Source organism: Halichoerus grypus, chromosome 8 (genome assembly GCF_964656455.1).
Source record: "Halichoerus grypus chromosome 8, mHalGry1.hap1.1, whole genome shotgun sequence".
Lineage (NCBI taxonomy): Eukaryota > Metazoa > Chordata > Mammalia > Carnivora > Phocidae > Halichoerus > Halichoerus grypus.
In genome coordinates this window covers 120,763,473-120,775,011 of record NC_135719.1, presented here as the reverse complement: position 1 = coordinate 120,775,011, position 11,539 = coordinate 120,763,473, and the positions used below count along the sequence as shown (strand labels likewise).

Below are 11,539 nucleotides of genomic sequence, written 5' to 3'. Positions count from 1 at the left end.
TAGCTCCAAGGTTTGTACTTGCTATTGATGCAAACATGATGAAAGATTTTTCTGGTGACCTAGCTTGTCTGTAGCAGCCAGGTTAGGTCCTTAGTTTTGGTCATGTACTCTTTCTGGGAGGTTCTTGTGCCCTTCTCATAGCCTTCAGCAGTTGAACACTGTTTACCACTTCTGTATGAAAGCTGTAAGGGTAATGGAAAGACCACAGAAAAGGACAAGATCATTTTGCTTTTGATGGAAAGAGTGTTGATCACATGACTCGAACATACACTGTACTGTACTGCCAGTCATCCAAGTGTGCAAACATTCCCTGATTCTGCTTCTCGCACACTTCACCAGCAGCCAGTATCTTTACACACTGTAAGATGGGCAGTTTTTTTGGAGGCTTTGTGACGGGCCTTCCCCATGTCCTCAGCCCTACTTCCACATTAGAGCCTTAACCATTTTTCCTATTTTATACAGAATGAAATTCTGAGTTAGTAGTTATATGTGCTCACTTTTACTGTAGAATAGTTATTCTGTTAATGAAATGTCATCACAGTATCAAAGGATCATTAAAATTAGGGTGCCTTGGGGCGCCTGGGTGGCTCAGTCGGTTAAGTGTGTGCCTTTGCCTCAGATCATGATCCTGGGGTCCTGGGATCAAGCCCTGCATCGGGCTCCCTGTTCAGCTTCTCCCTCTCCCTCTACTCCTCCCCTCTGCTTGTGCTCTCTCTCAAATAAAATCTTTTAAGAAATAAAATTAAGGTGCCTTACTAAGTTACGTATAGCTATGGTTAGTATTTCACTGTGAGTCAGCCAGATTTTAAAGCTAAAATGTTCCCAGTGAAAAAGGAATAGATCCCAAAGTAAGTCAGATTGTCTTGCTTTTCATGTGGTCTGTCCTGCCAATACAGTTTTATTTCTGTAACAGATGTGATCTTGGCTTCATTTTTTGAAAAATACTCAAGCACGTCTGGAGGGAATGGGACCCCTTGATACTCAAATACAGTTTCTAATGTTAGGTTTAGAGAGGAAAATACGATTTTCTAAGGAAAGTGGAAAACACCTGGGTCCTAGATGTTGGGTGATGAGCACAAAGGGAAAGGGAGCAGTATTCAGATCATATTTTATAAGGCTTAAGGAAGAATAGGACTGGAATAAATGTGGACATATATATACATTTATGTCCAGCATCACAAAGAAAAGGAGCAGAAGTAGCCTTTCATCGTGGAGGTGAAGTCTGTGATAAAACCTTCAGTGGTAAAAAAACTAATGATGTATGGTGATTAACATAACATAATAATAAAAAAAGAAAAAAAAAAAAACCTTCAGTGGTTTGGCCAAGCTATAACCACCATTCCCCTGTTGTTGAAGAGTTGGTATATTGATTGTGTGGCCTTTCCCCAACCACAAGTAAAACAGGTCTGATTTCTGTTCATACACATATTTTACACTGCTACCTACAAGTGAAACCTACAGACAAATTACAAAATTCTTGATTCTCATCTATCTTATTTATATACCTGGGCATATAAGATATTTCTTGACAATGTTCCTTCTCAGCATTTGATCTAAGAGGTTACAGGAGTATAAAAGGGGGATTTTAACTGTGTCACTTCACTGGCAGTCCTTGGGCTTAAAATATTTGCAGCACCTTGCTAAACACCTTGGGCATTGTTTGGACAAGTTATGTATCTTATTCCTGTTGTTGCGTTGGGAATGCTGGGGGCCTGTTTTCCTTCCAGCAGCAGACCAGACAGGGTTAGAAAGAGGGCAGGGCAGTTCTTAGGATGACATCAGCTTCATATCAGTTTGGCCCTTCCTTTATCAAACTTGTTTTTACTAATTTTTCAAAGATCAGAATGAAAATTGGCAAAAATAAATGAACTGTTTAATAAATTTTACTACATTTGTACAGATATATTTAGAAGAAAGACGATTAATTTGTGTGTTGGCATAAAGCTCCTAATATTACTACTTAGGCATAGCATTTCCTGCTTAGGAAACATTTACATATATCTTATTTAATCCACACAGCGGCCCTTTGAGGTTGGAAACCATTGTTCCTCTGTTAATGGTGAGGAGATAGGCTCAGATTGTTCAAGTCCCTCACCCAGATCACACAGCATAACCACAAAGATTTTACTAGCTGAAAAAGACATGGTCTTAACCTCAGATCTTGAGAGTAGGTAGCTCCCACAAAATGAATAGCTGTGAGCTAAATAATGGATCTCTGGTGGGTGCCTAGCAAAGGAAGCTTTTTAGATCCATAAGACCTGAATAGGTATAGGTCTCATTTGTCACCAGTTTAATCAAAAGCATAGAGGACACAAAACAGCTTGCTAGCCCAGCATTATGGAGTGTTTCTCTTCCATTGGAGTGGTCCTCATGGCAGTTCACACAGTAATCCAAGAAGTATTCTCTGCACACACAGACAGATGATAGCTCAGGTGCAAGAGCTACGCTGACCTAGAAGCCCTGTGTACAACAGGAGCCGCGATCTCTTGTTATAACTCCATAGACTTAGTTTCTAGGTCACCAAGAGACCTTTCCCAGTTATAAGTCATTGCATTCGGAGAAGCACAAAGTTCGACCTTCCCACCAGGAATTTGTAGTTTTCACCTACTCGAAGTATAAATGATCAGAGGTCATTTTACCTCTGATCAACAATCTTGTCTAGTAATATTTTTTCTCAAGAACAGAGCCAGAACGTTAACCCAAGGTCAAATTTGGTCGTAGAGCAGTTTTGCTAATCCTTCATCCACAGATACTTAAGGGTGAGATGGCACATCTAGCTTACTTTCATGTGGGAGGTAACATTTGAGCCTTGAAAAGTGGCTAAACTTGGAACATAGGAAAATGGGACAGGAGAATAACAAGGTAGTAAACACTGTAATGTTTGAGGGACAGCAAGGAAGCCATCATGGCCAGAGTAAAGTGAGTATTTAGGGGAGCGGTGGTGTAAAGGCCAGGAAAGCTAGTAGTGGGACGCCTGGAACATGAAGCTACAGAGTTTAACTTCGTAGGCCGTGAATAACCTTTAAAGATTTTTAAGGCAAACCTGTCAAATCAGCTTTAGGAGGATGAAATTCACTGCTCTGTGTAGATTAGATTGGAAAACTAGAGAATTTAATGTCCCAGAAGCCAAAGCAAGAGAATTTTTCAGTGAGACAGGTAAGATGAGGAACTGTAAAAAAGCTTTGGATCTGGAATTTAGGCAGTTTTTTCAGGAGTGTAACATGAAGACAGAAACCAATTGGCAGGTGAAGAGCTCGCCCAGGAAATAGTGAAGAATAGGCAGGGAAGGCAAAGTTCACTGGGAACTTGAAAGAAGGAAGTGGGAATATGGAATGATGAGTTGGAACGACAGATTTTTTTTTTTTTTTAAAGGCAATTTGTCCATGTATATAAGTAATGTAAGTAAAGGAAGGATCTAAGATTTTAAAAATTTATTATAATATATACATAATGATAGGTAACAAGCATGATATAGAAAGGCTAACTTTGAAACTAATGTAACATTGTATGGCCATTATACTTCCAAAAAACAGCCGAGCTCCAGGCTACACACAAAGGCAAGTGAGTGATGGGCTAAGACATAAGAAGGGGCTGAGAGACTGAAATCATGAAGACATTCGGTAGAGAAGTTAGAAGAGGCTAGATGATGATCTGAGGGGAATTTCAGCGATAGAAACCTGAGAGAGGGGATAATTAAGATTCTTAGTGATTCACTTTCCTGTCTCCTGCACTACATAGTTCTCTACTTGGAAACCTGATCTAAGAAAGATATCTTTGAAGACAGTAGTAGTCCTTTCAGCTACATTTAGAGATCCTGTGTCAACTTATCTAGCACACTTCTTTCTTTTTTACAATTACGTGCTTTAACTAGATACTCAATTTGAGGCATGCTGTGAAGAGCTTGGCTTAAAAGCCTCTTCTGTGCCAAAGGTAATTTTCTTTATGCTTTTCAAGAGAGTGGGGAGAAGGCTAATGAGGACTGATGGTATCACTTAACCGAGACAGGCCCTATGTCTTTGTCAACAGATGTTTGAATTTAAGGTCTTCAGACTGTAAGAGAAATGGGATAGATCATGGTTTTATCCTTGGAAGCCTGAGGTTGGATGGGTTGCCATGGTAATGCTAACTCTAACTCACTTACTGGCATTTGTTGTGGATTACCTACTCTGTTCCAGGAACCCCCAGGCTCGGCCAATTATATTGCCCCTCTAGTCTTTGAGAAAAAAGGAGTATGTTTGAGTCTTAGTACCTGCTCCAGGGTGAACAATTTGAGAAGCGTCTAACAATGCTGGGCCACTTCTCCCCAGTGGCCCTGGACATTCCAGAGATTGCTTTGTCTTTGACACTGACAGTGAGCCCAGGTGCATGTTGGAAGCATGGTTACTCACTTCCTTCCACAGGTAATGCAATTCCAGGAAGGATTACCATAAGGCCCTTCCAGTTTTTAAGCAAGTCCCAACAGGAGGCTGCAGTTGTGAGGGAGGGGAGTTAGCCTCATAGTCCCTTCAGAGGAGTGTTATGAAAGGAGCTGAAGGTACGGGTACTGAAAGGCCACTGAGGGCAAATGCTCATTAGTATGAAGTCCTGATGCAGCTCTTAGGGATCTCTCAAGGTAGGAAGTCTTGATTCTCCAGCATTTGGTGACATCTCTGAGCCAGATCCTCTCTGGATCTGTTCAAGTAGTCGGATTGAGAAATTATACAAAACTTTTTATTTCTATAAAATGCTTAGAACTGGGGCATCTGGGTGGCTCAGTCGTTAAGCCTCTGCCTTCGACTCGGGTCATGATCCTAGGGTCCTGGGATCAAGCCCCTCATCGGGTCTCCCTGCTCTGCGGGAAGCCTGCTTCTCCCTCTCCCTCTCCCACTCCTCCTGCTTGTGTTCCCTCTCTTGCTGTGTCTCTTTCTGTCAAATAAATAAAAATAAAATAAAATAAATTAAAAAATTACTCAAGTTGCGGGGCACCTGGTTAGCTCAGTCAGTGGAGTGTGCAACTCTTGATCTAGGGGTTGTGAGTTCGAGCCCCACATTGGGCATAGAAATTACTTAAAAAATAAAATAAAATCTTTAAAAATAAAAAAATTATAAATAAATAATTAATTAAAAAAAATAAGACGAAAACAGAGGGAGACAAACGGTAAGAGACTTAACTGCAGAAAAGAAACAGGGTTGCTGGAGGGGAGGTGGGTGGAGGGATGGGGTAACTGGGTGATGGGCATTAAGGAGGGCACTTGAATCATTGAATTCTACCTCTGAAACTAATACACTGTATGTTCATTAAATTGAATTTAAATTTAAAAAATTTAATAAATAAATAAAACTACTAAAGTTGCGAAGCACATGGGTGATGGTCCTAGTGTGGGCATAATTTTGTCTTGCCTTGATCCTTCGCCTTCTCCTTTTTTTTCCTCATTGTTTTGCCTTTGATCCACTGTTCCTGTTAGAAATAAGGTAAAAAGGAAGGGAGGGGCGCCTGGGTGGCTCAGTCGTTAAGCATCTGCCTTCAGCTCAGGTCATGATCCCAGGGTTCTGGGATAGAGCCCCGCATCGGGCTCCCTGCTTGGTGGGAAGCCTGCTTCTCCCTCTCCCACTCCCCCTGCTTGTGTTCCCTCTCTCGCTGTGTCTCTCTGTCAAATAAATAAATAAAATCTTTAAAAAAAAAAAAAAAGGAAGGGAGTGCAGAAGCCTCCTCTTCTCACCAGTATGGATTCCATCAGCATTAAGGAATTATTGTCAAGTTTTTTAGGTTTGATAATGGTATTGTTCTTTTTTTAAGGTATCTTTTAGAGCATGTACTGAAATGTTTTCAGATAAAATGACGTAATATCTGTGATTTGTTTTGAAATAATCCAGTAGAAGTATGTAGATGAAACAAGATTAGTCATAAATTGATCATTGTTGAATCTGGGCGGTATTATTAATCCCTTCGCTTTTTTTACATGCTTGAACTTTTCCACAATGAAGAGTGAAAAACAAAAACCATTGAGAATGCAAGGACAATCCTGTCTTGGCTCCTACGCGCAGCTCTCATGCTACGGCCAGTCTGGTGGGTTCTGAGGCTGGCGAGGTGCGCTGGCCCCTCACTCCTGTCCCTCCGCGCCTCCTGTTTAGCCCTCTCCAGCCTGGAACTCTGCCCAGCTCCCTCCCTGCCGCCCGAGCCCGGCCCCCAGGAAATGCCGCATTCTCCAAGCAGGACAGACTGGGGTCACAAATGAAGCCTTCGCTCTACAGCTTGGCCACGCAGGCGGGAGGGACTCAGCGAGCCCAGCGAGGAGTGCAGTGTGGGGCTGGCTGCCTGCAAGCCGCGAGCAGCAGGGGATGTTTGGAGCCACTGAAGCTGCATTTCTGACACATGCTAATGAGCTTCCTTCAGGGATGTAAACAGTCAGCACTTCAAACTAAATTCTGGGGGAATTTAACCACCTCTGCTTAGCCATCGCCCCTGTCTGCTTCTGACCGGCCCCGGAGTGCCAGCATAGAAGGGGGCGTTCCCACTCCCGATGGCTGTACAACGCCAGGTTTTAAAAAGCTGCCAACTCGGCCGGCCTCAGTGTGGGTAATTGCGTTTGACACGCCGTTCCCGTTAGAGGAAAGCAAATGTGTTTTCCGCATACCCAATTTCAAGCGGCTCGACCCATCTCCATAATCGTCCTCATTCTGGCTGGGAAGTGAGCCGTCCTTCGGGGAACCAAGGGAACTGTCAGAAGGACTCATTAGGCTGACACTTGACAGCTGATTTTGTCATGTTAACTTCCGTCCCTTCCTAATCAAGGACCAACCAGTCACCAAGGGGATTGTGATCATTGCCTATTTGCAAAATTAGGTCTTTCTCTACTGAGCCAATATGCTTTGAGTGCAGGTAGTTGTGCCATTCAGCTGGTCACGCGGTCAGAGTTAAGGAGGCCAACAACACGAATGTTCCTCAGGTAGGTAGGTTAACTTTTCTGTTTCCTACGAGCAGGCACTCATCTTGAAAACACCTGCCAGCCCTCCTGGCTGACCCCATCCAAAACAGCTCTTCCGTCTTGCATAGGGCAGCCGGCCAACCATGGCTTAGGCAGCAATAGAGGGGGTGTGTAGTTCATGGGGCCATAGTCCAAACTGCAGGAACGGCCAGAACACAAATGCATCTCAGGGTCAAATAAAACCAGAAATGTGGGCTGTCGGGAATGCCTACCATTTCTGATCTCTGTCCGCCGTTAGGTGTCAGCTCCATTTGTCCCAGACACCAGCTTCTTCCACTTAGTGGGCAACATGGCTGTCCACAGAGTCTCTGAGCTTCACTTCAGATTCATCTTTCTGGTTGAGTTCACAAATCCCAAGGAAATGTTCTGGTTGACCCAGCATGGGTCACCTGACTGAAGGAAGAGGTGGGATCTGGGTGGTAGGCAGCCTCTGAATGACCCCCAGGGATCCGCACCTCCAGGGAGTTGTGCCCTTGTGTCAACCCTTACTCTTCAGTGAGGGCTGGACTTAGGAATGACTCTCTTCTAAAAAGTAGAATACCAGGGGTGCCTGGGTGGCTCAGTCGTTAAGCGTCTGCCTTCAGCTCAGGTCATGATCTCAGGGTCCTGGGACCAAGCCCTGCATCGGGCTCCCTGCTCGGCAGGAAGCCTGCTTCTCCCTCTCCCACTCCCCCTGCTTGTGTTCCCTCTCTTGCTGTGTCTCTGTCAAATAAATAAAATAATAAAAAAATAGAATACCCGTGGCAGTGATGGCATCTCACTTCCAGCGTTCAGTTATAAAAGGACTGTGACGTCCATCTTCGTGTTCTCTCACTCTCGTGGACCGTTCACTCTGGGGACAGTCAGCTTGCCATGTTGTGCAAGAGGCCCCTTGTGAGTGGGCTTGGAAGCAGACAGTCTAGCCCTGGGTGAGTGTGGAGAGCATTGCAGCCCTGGCGGACACCCTGATTTCCACCTCCTGAGCATCCCTGAGCAGAACCATCCAGCTAAGCCATTTCTGGATCCTGCCCCACAGAACCTCTGAGAGACTGTCAGTTGTTGTCAGTCGCTAAATGGGGAGGTCATTTGTTACACAGCAATAGATAACTAATAGGGTCTGTAACAAAACAGAAGCTTCTGGTTCACAGCATGAGGGAAGGCACATAATCCAGGAACGGAAGGGCGGGCCTGCTGCTCCCAGTCTGTCCTCTCTCCTGCTATGGAAGACAGGTTTTTCTATAATGAAAAATCTGATTATGTCACTTCCCTGCTTGAAATTCTTAAAGCTGTCACTCATAAAATAAAATCCAAATCTGTAGCTTGATACCCAAGGTCCCTCATGATTAGCACCTGCCCACTTGTCAGACTTGGCTCCAACCAGTCCCCCTCCCTCCTGCTCCGGCCATACTTTGTACAGCTCCACGAGTATGCCACACGATCTCTTGCATGCCTTTGCACACTCCCTTCCTTTAATGGGCATGTCTACTTCCTCAAGGCCCACATACTTTAACCCCTAATTGTAAGTTAAGGCTCAACTCAAGCATCACCACCTCCAGGAAGCCTTCCGTGATCACCAAATCCTCTACTTATCTAGCTTCTGAGCTCTGGTAGTGTCCTCCGTCATGGCTGCTATCACACTGTGTGGAATTCCTGGTGGGATTTATCTACCTCCCTCAATAATCTCTGCTCTTTGAAGACGGAATTAAATCTTTCATATTGGAATCCTTAGTACCTTCCAAATAATTGGTTCTCAGTATGTGTTTGTTGACTAACTGGTAAATCGTTTAGCTAATCAATTGAGCAATGGCATCAAGGAGCTACTCTCACCTGCACTTGCCTATCAACACTGGTTCCTGTATAAAGGAGTGCGGGGCTTGGGGATCAACTTGTCTTTACTACCTCAGTTCAGGTTCATAGTGAATGAAATCGGCATGACCCTGGTCCATGATACCCTCATGGTGCTTACAGGCCAGACTAGACCCGAACGTGACTACCACTGTGAAGGAAATCATTAAGGTTTCCCAAGAGAGCGCAATATTTTGAGTTACTTGAGCTTGGATGGGCAGAGGCCCTTCTAAGCCTCGGCATCTAAGCTGCGATCTGAAAGATGAGAAAGAGCAGGGGTGGGGGGGGACACATGTCATAGGCAGAGGATCCGAAGTGCAAAGGCTCTAAGCAGGAATGAGGTTAGTGCGTCTGCGGAATTCCAAGGAGACTGCCACACACACCACAGACGGTGAGGAGCACATGAGGAGGGACAGGTAGGTGGGGGACTGTCACGGATGGAGGGGCACAGCTTGAGACCCTCGCTTACCACCAGGAACTCCGATGGGGATGCAGCCACTCCACCCACTCATCCATTCATTCAGGCCAAGGGCCCCGCCCTGCAAAGCCCCGTGCTCCCTACTCCCTCTGCCTGAACACTCTTCCCCAGAGAATCCTCCCACCGGCTCCCATCACTCAGGTCTTGCATCAAATGCCAACTCTTACCCCATCTAAAGGTAGCCCTTGCCTTCCTAGCAACACAATCACATCGGCCCCGTTTATTTTCTGCATTACACCTATTAGTATCTTGGAATGATCTTGTACGTCTTTCGGATCACTTGTTTTTCTGTCTAGAATATACGCTCCATGGGATGAGGGAACCGACACGTATTGCTTCCTGCTCTATCCGTTGTGCCTAGAACACTGCGTGGTCTGTAACAGTAGATGAATATTTATTGAATTGGTTCATTCCGTTAGCCAACATGTTTAATGTTTATCATGTGCTAGACCTAATGCCAGGGTCCACCCAGAACCCTGACTCAGGGCCGGCTTCGCAGGCAAACAACCCATGCACTTAAAGTTGTACGGGGCCCGGGCCTTTGAGGGACCCATGCTGCTGGCATCATTTTTGAAATTCTTAATAATTTGTGAATGAGGTGACCCATATTTTCATTTTACACTGAACCCCACAAGTTATGTAGCCAGCCCTACCCCGGTGATGACTCCGGAAAGTTCCCCAGCACAATCAGAGTTGAAAACCGTTCAGGGACAAGCCAGTGGCCCTTGCACACTATCAAACAATTGTAACAGGACTGTCTTATATGTTTAAAGAGATGTAAAGGGTAAGTGATTTACAGGGATCCTTAGTTTGAGAACATAATTCTAAGAGCCAGACATCCTTGGAGTCCAGGTTCTGCCATTTCCTGGCTGTGTGATCTTGAGCGACTCATAAAACATTTCCTGACCTTGGTTTCCTTGTTACAAATGGAGATGGTAATAGTGTGCATCCCCCAGAGTTGGCTTGAGAATTAAACAAAATAATACTTAAAACCCTTAGGTCAAGTTGAGGGCATCCCGAAAAGCGGGTTCGATTGCTCAGCGGCCTGCTCCCTTCTTTGTGCTCCCCTCCTTCGGCTCTTTCAACTCCCCCTGACACTCCTGGGTGGGAAGATCTGGGTCAATGTGAGTGGCTGCTAAGTGAGAAAGAAGAATGTTGAGGAGAAAAACCAAGGAATTATAGCCTTCAGGGAAGCAATAACATTGTACTTAAAAATTGCTTGAGCAAAGACTTTGTTGATGTTAGCAAATTGTATGCAAATAAACTAAAGACTCCCTATCCTGAGCAGAGACCTGGCCCCAGACCAAAGCTTCAGGAAGACCACAGCTTGGTACACAGAGAAGCCTTCATCCTTTCTCTCTGCTGCCAACTAAAACCTTAGATGATCCCAAAGCTGCAGTTTTCACTGCCTTAGCCTTTGACGTGTTCATTAGTAGGTAAGGCACTTTTCTCTGCAGGTCGGGGCACCCCCATCTGAATTTGCTACATCATCTCTGCTGTTCCCCTTGTCCTCACACGCATGGTTCAATCAGGCACTGATCTGGCATTAACTTGCAAATGCTGGGTCTCCTGTGCCTGATGAAAAGGAATGTTCACTGGTCAGACCTCACGGATTCTTTAAAAACCCAAATCAACAGCCAGATTAGAAGAGAAAGCTGAGCACAAACTGATACGCATCCCAAACCTTGTGTTCCAAGACCAGAGCTTCCCAGCACTCAGGGAGAATAGCAGTTTTATTAGACTCCTTATTCGTTCAACACACAGTTACTGAGCACCTGGCAGGTGCTGGCGCTGTACCAGGCTCCGCGGACACGTCTTTTTCTGCACGCAGTGTGCAAGCTAGCGGGACTATAGGAAAACACAAGCCCCTCGGACACAACCCTGATTCACCACCAAAGGCCGAAGCGTGGCTACTCAGGGAACCTCTAGGAAGGCCCCTGCCCCAGGGGCTAGGGGTGGGGTAGAGAATCTCAGGGACGTTCTCAGGCATGCTTGCCCAAAAATGACATCCATTTGTCCATCTCTCAGTTCCACGTCTGCCAGGACTCCTCGGTCGGCAAAGTTAACCTGTCTAACATGTATCTATCTTGAATACATTCCCCCTTTTGGAGTCCTGGGGACACTGGGCGAGGGCTGGGGCTAAGCTTGGACTCAAGGCCTTCCCAGGGAGACGCATTTGCCTCACACACAGAGCTTCATTCATTCATTCATTCGTTGACTCATTCATTCATTCACACTTATTGACCATATTCTGTGTGGGGGTCTGGTGGTC

General features: G+C 45.3%; 1 protein-coding gene across 1 annotated transcript in view; it reads right to left on the bottom strand.

Moving 5' to 3' along the window:
- Positions 1–43: 43 nt before the first annotated feature.
- Positions 44–11,539, bottom strand: part of GALNT16 (polypeptide N-acetylgalactosaminyltransferase 16) — a 112,032-nt gene continuing 100,536 nt past the window's right edge. Inside the window, exon 16 of the mRNA XM_036107230.2 lies at positions 44–182. The gene's annotated coding sequence lies outside the window, so the exon portion shown is untranslated. The remainder of the gene's footprint in view (positions 183–11,539) is intronic.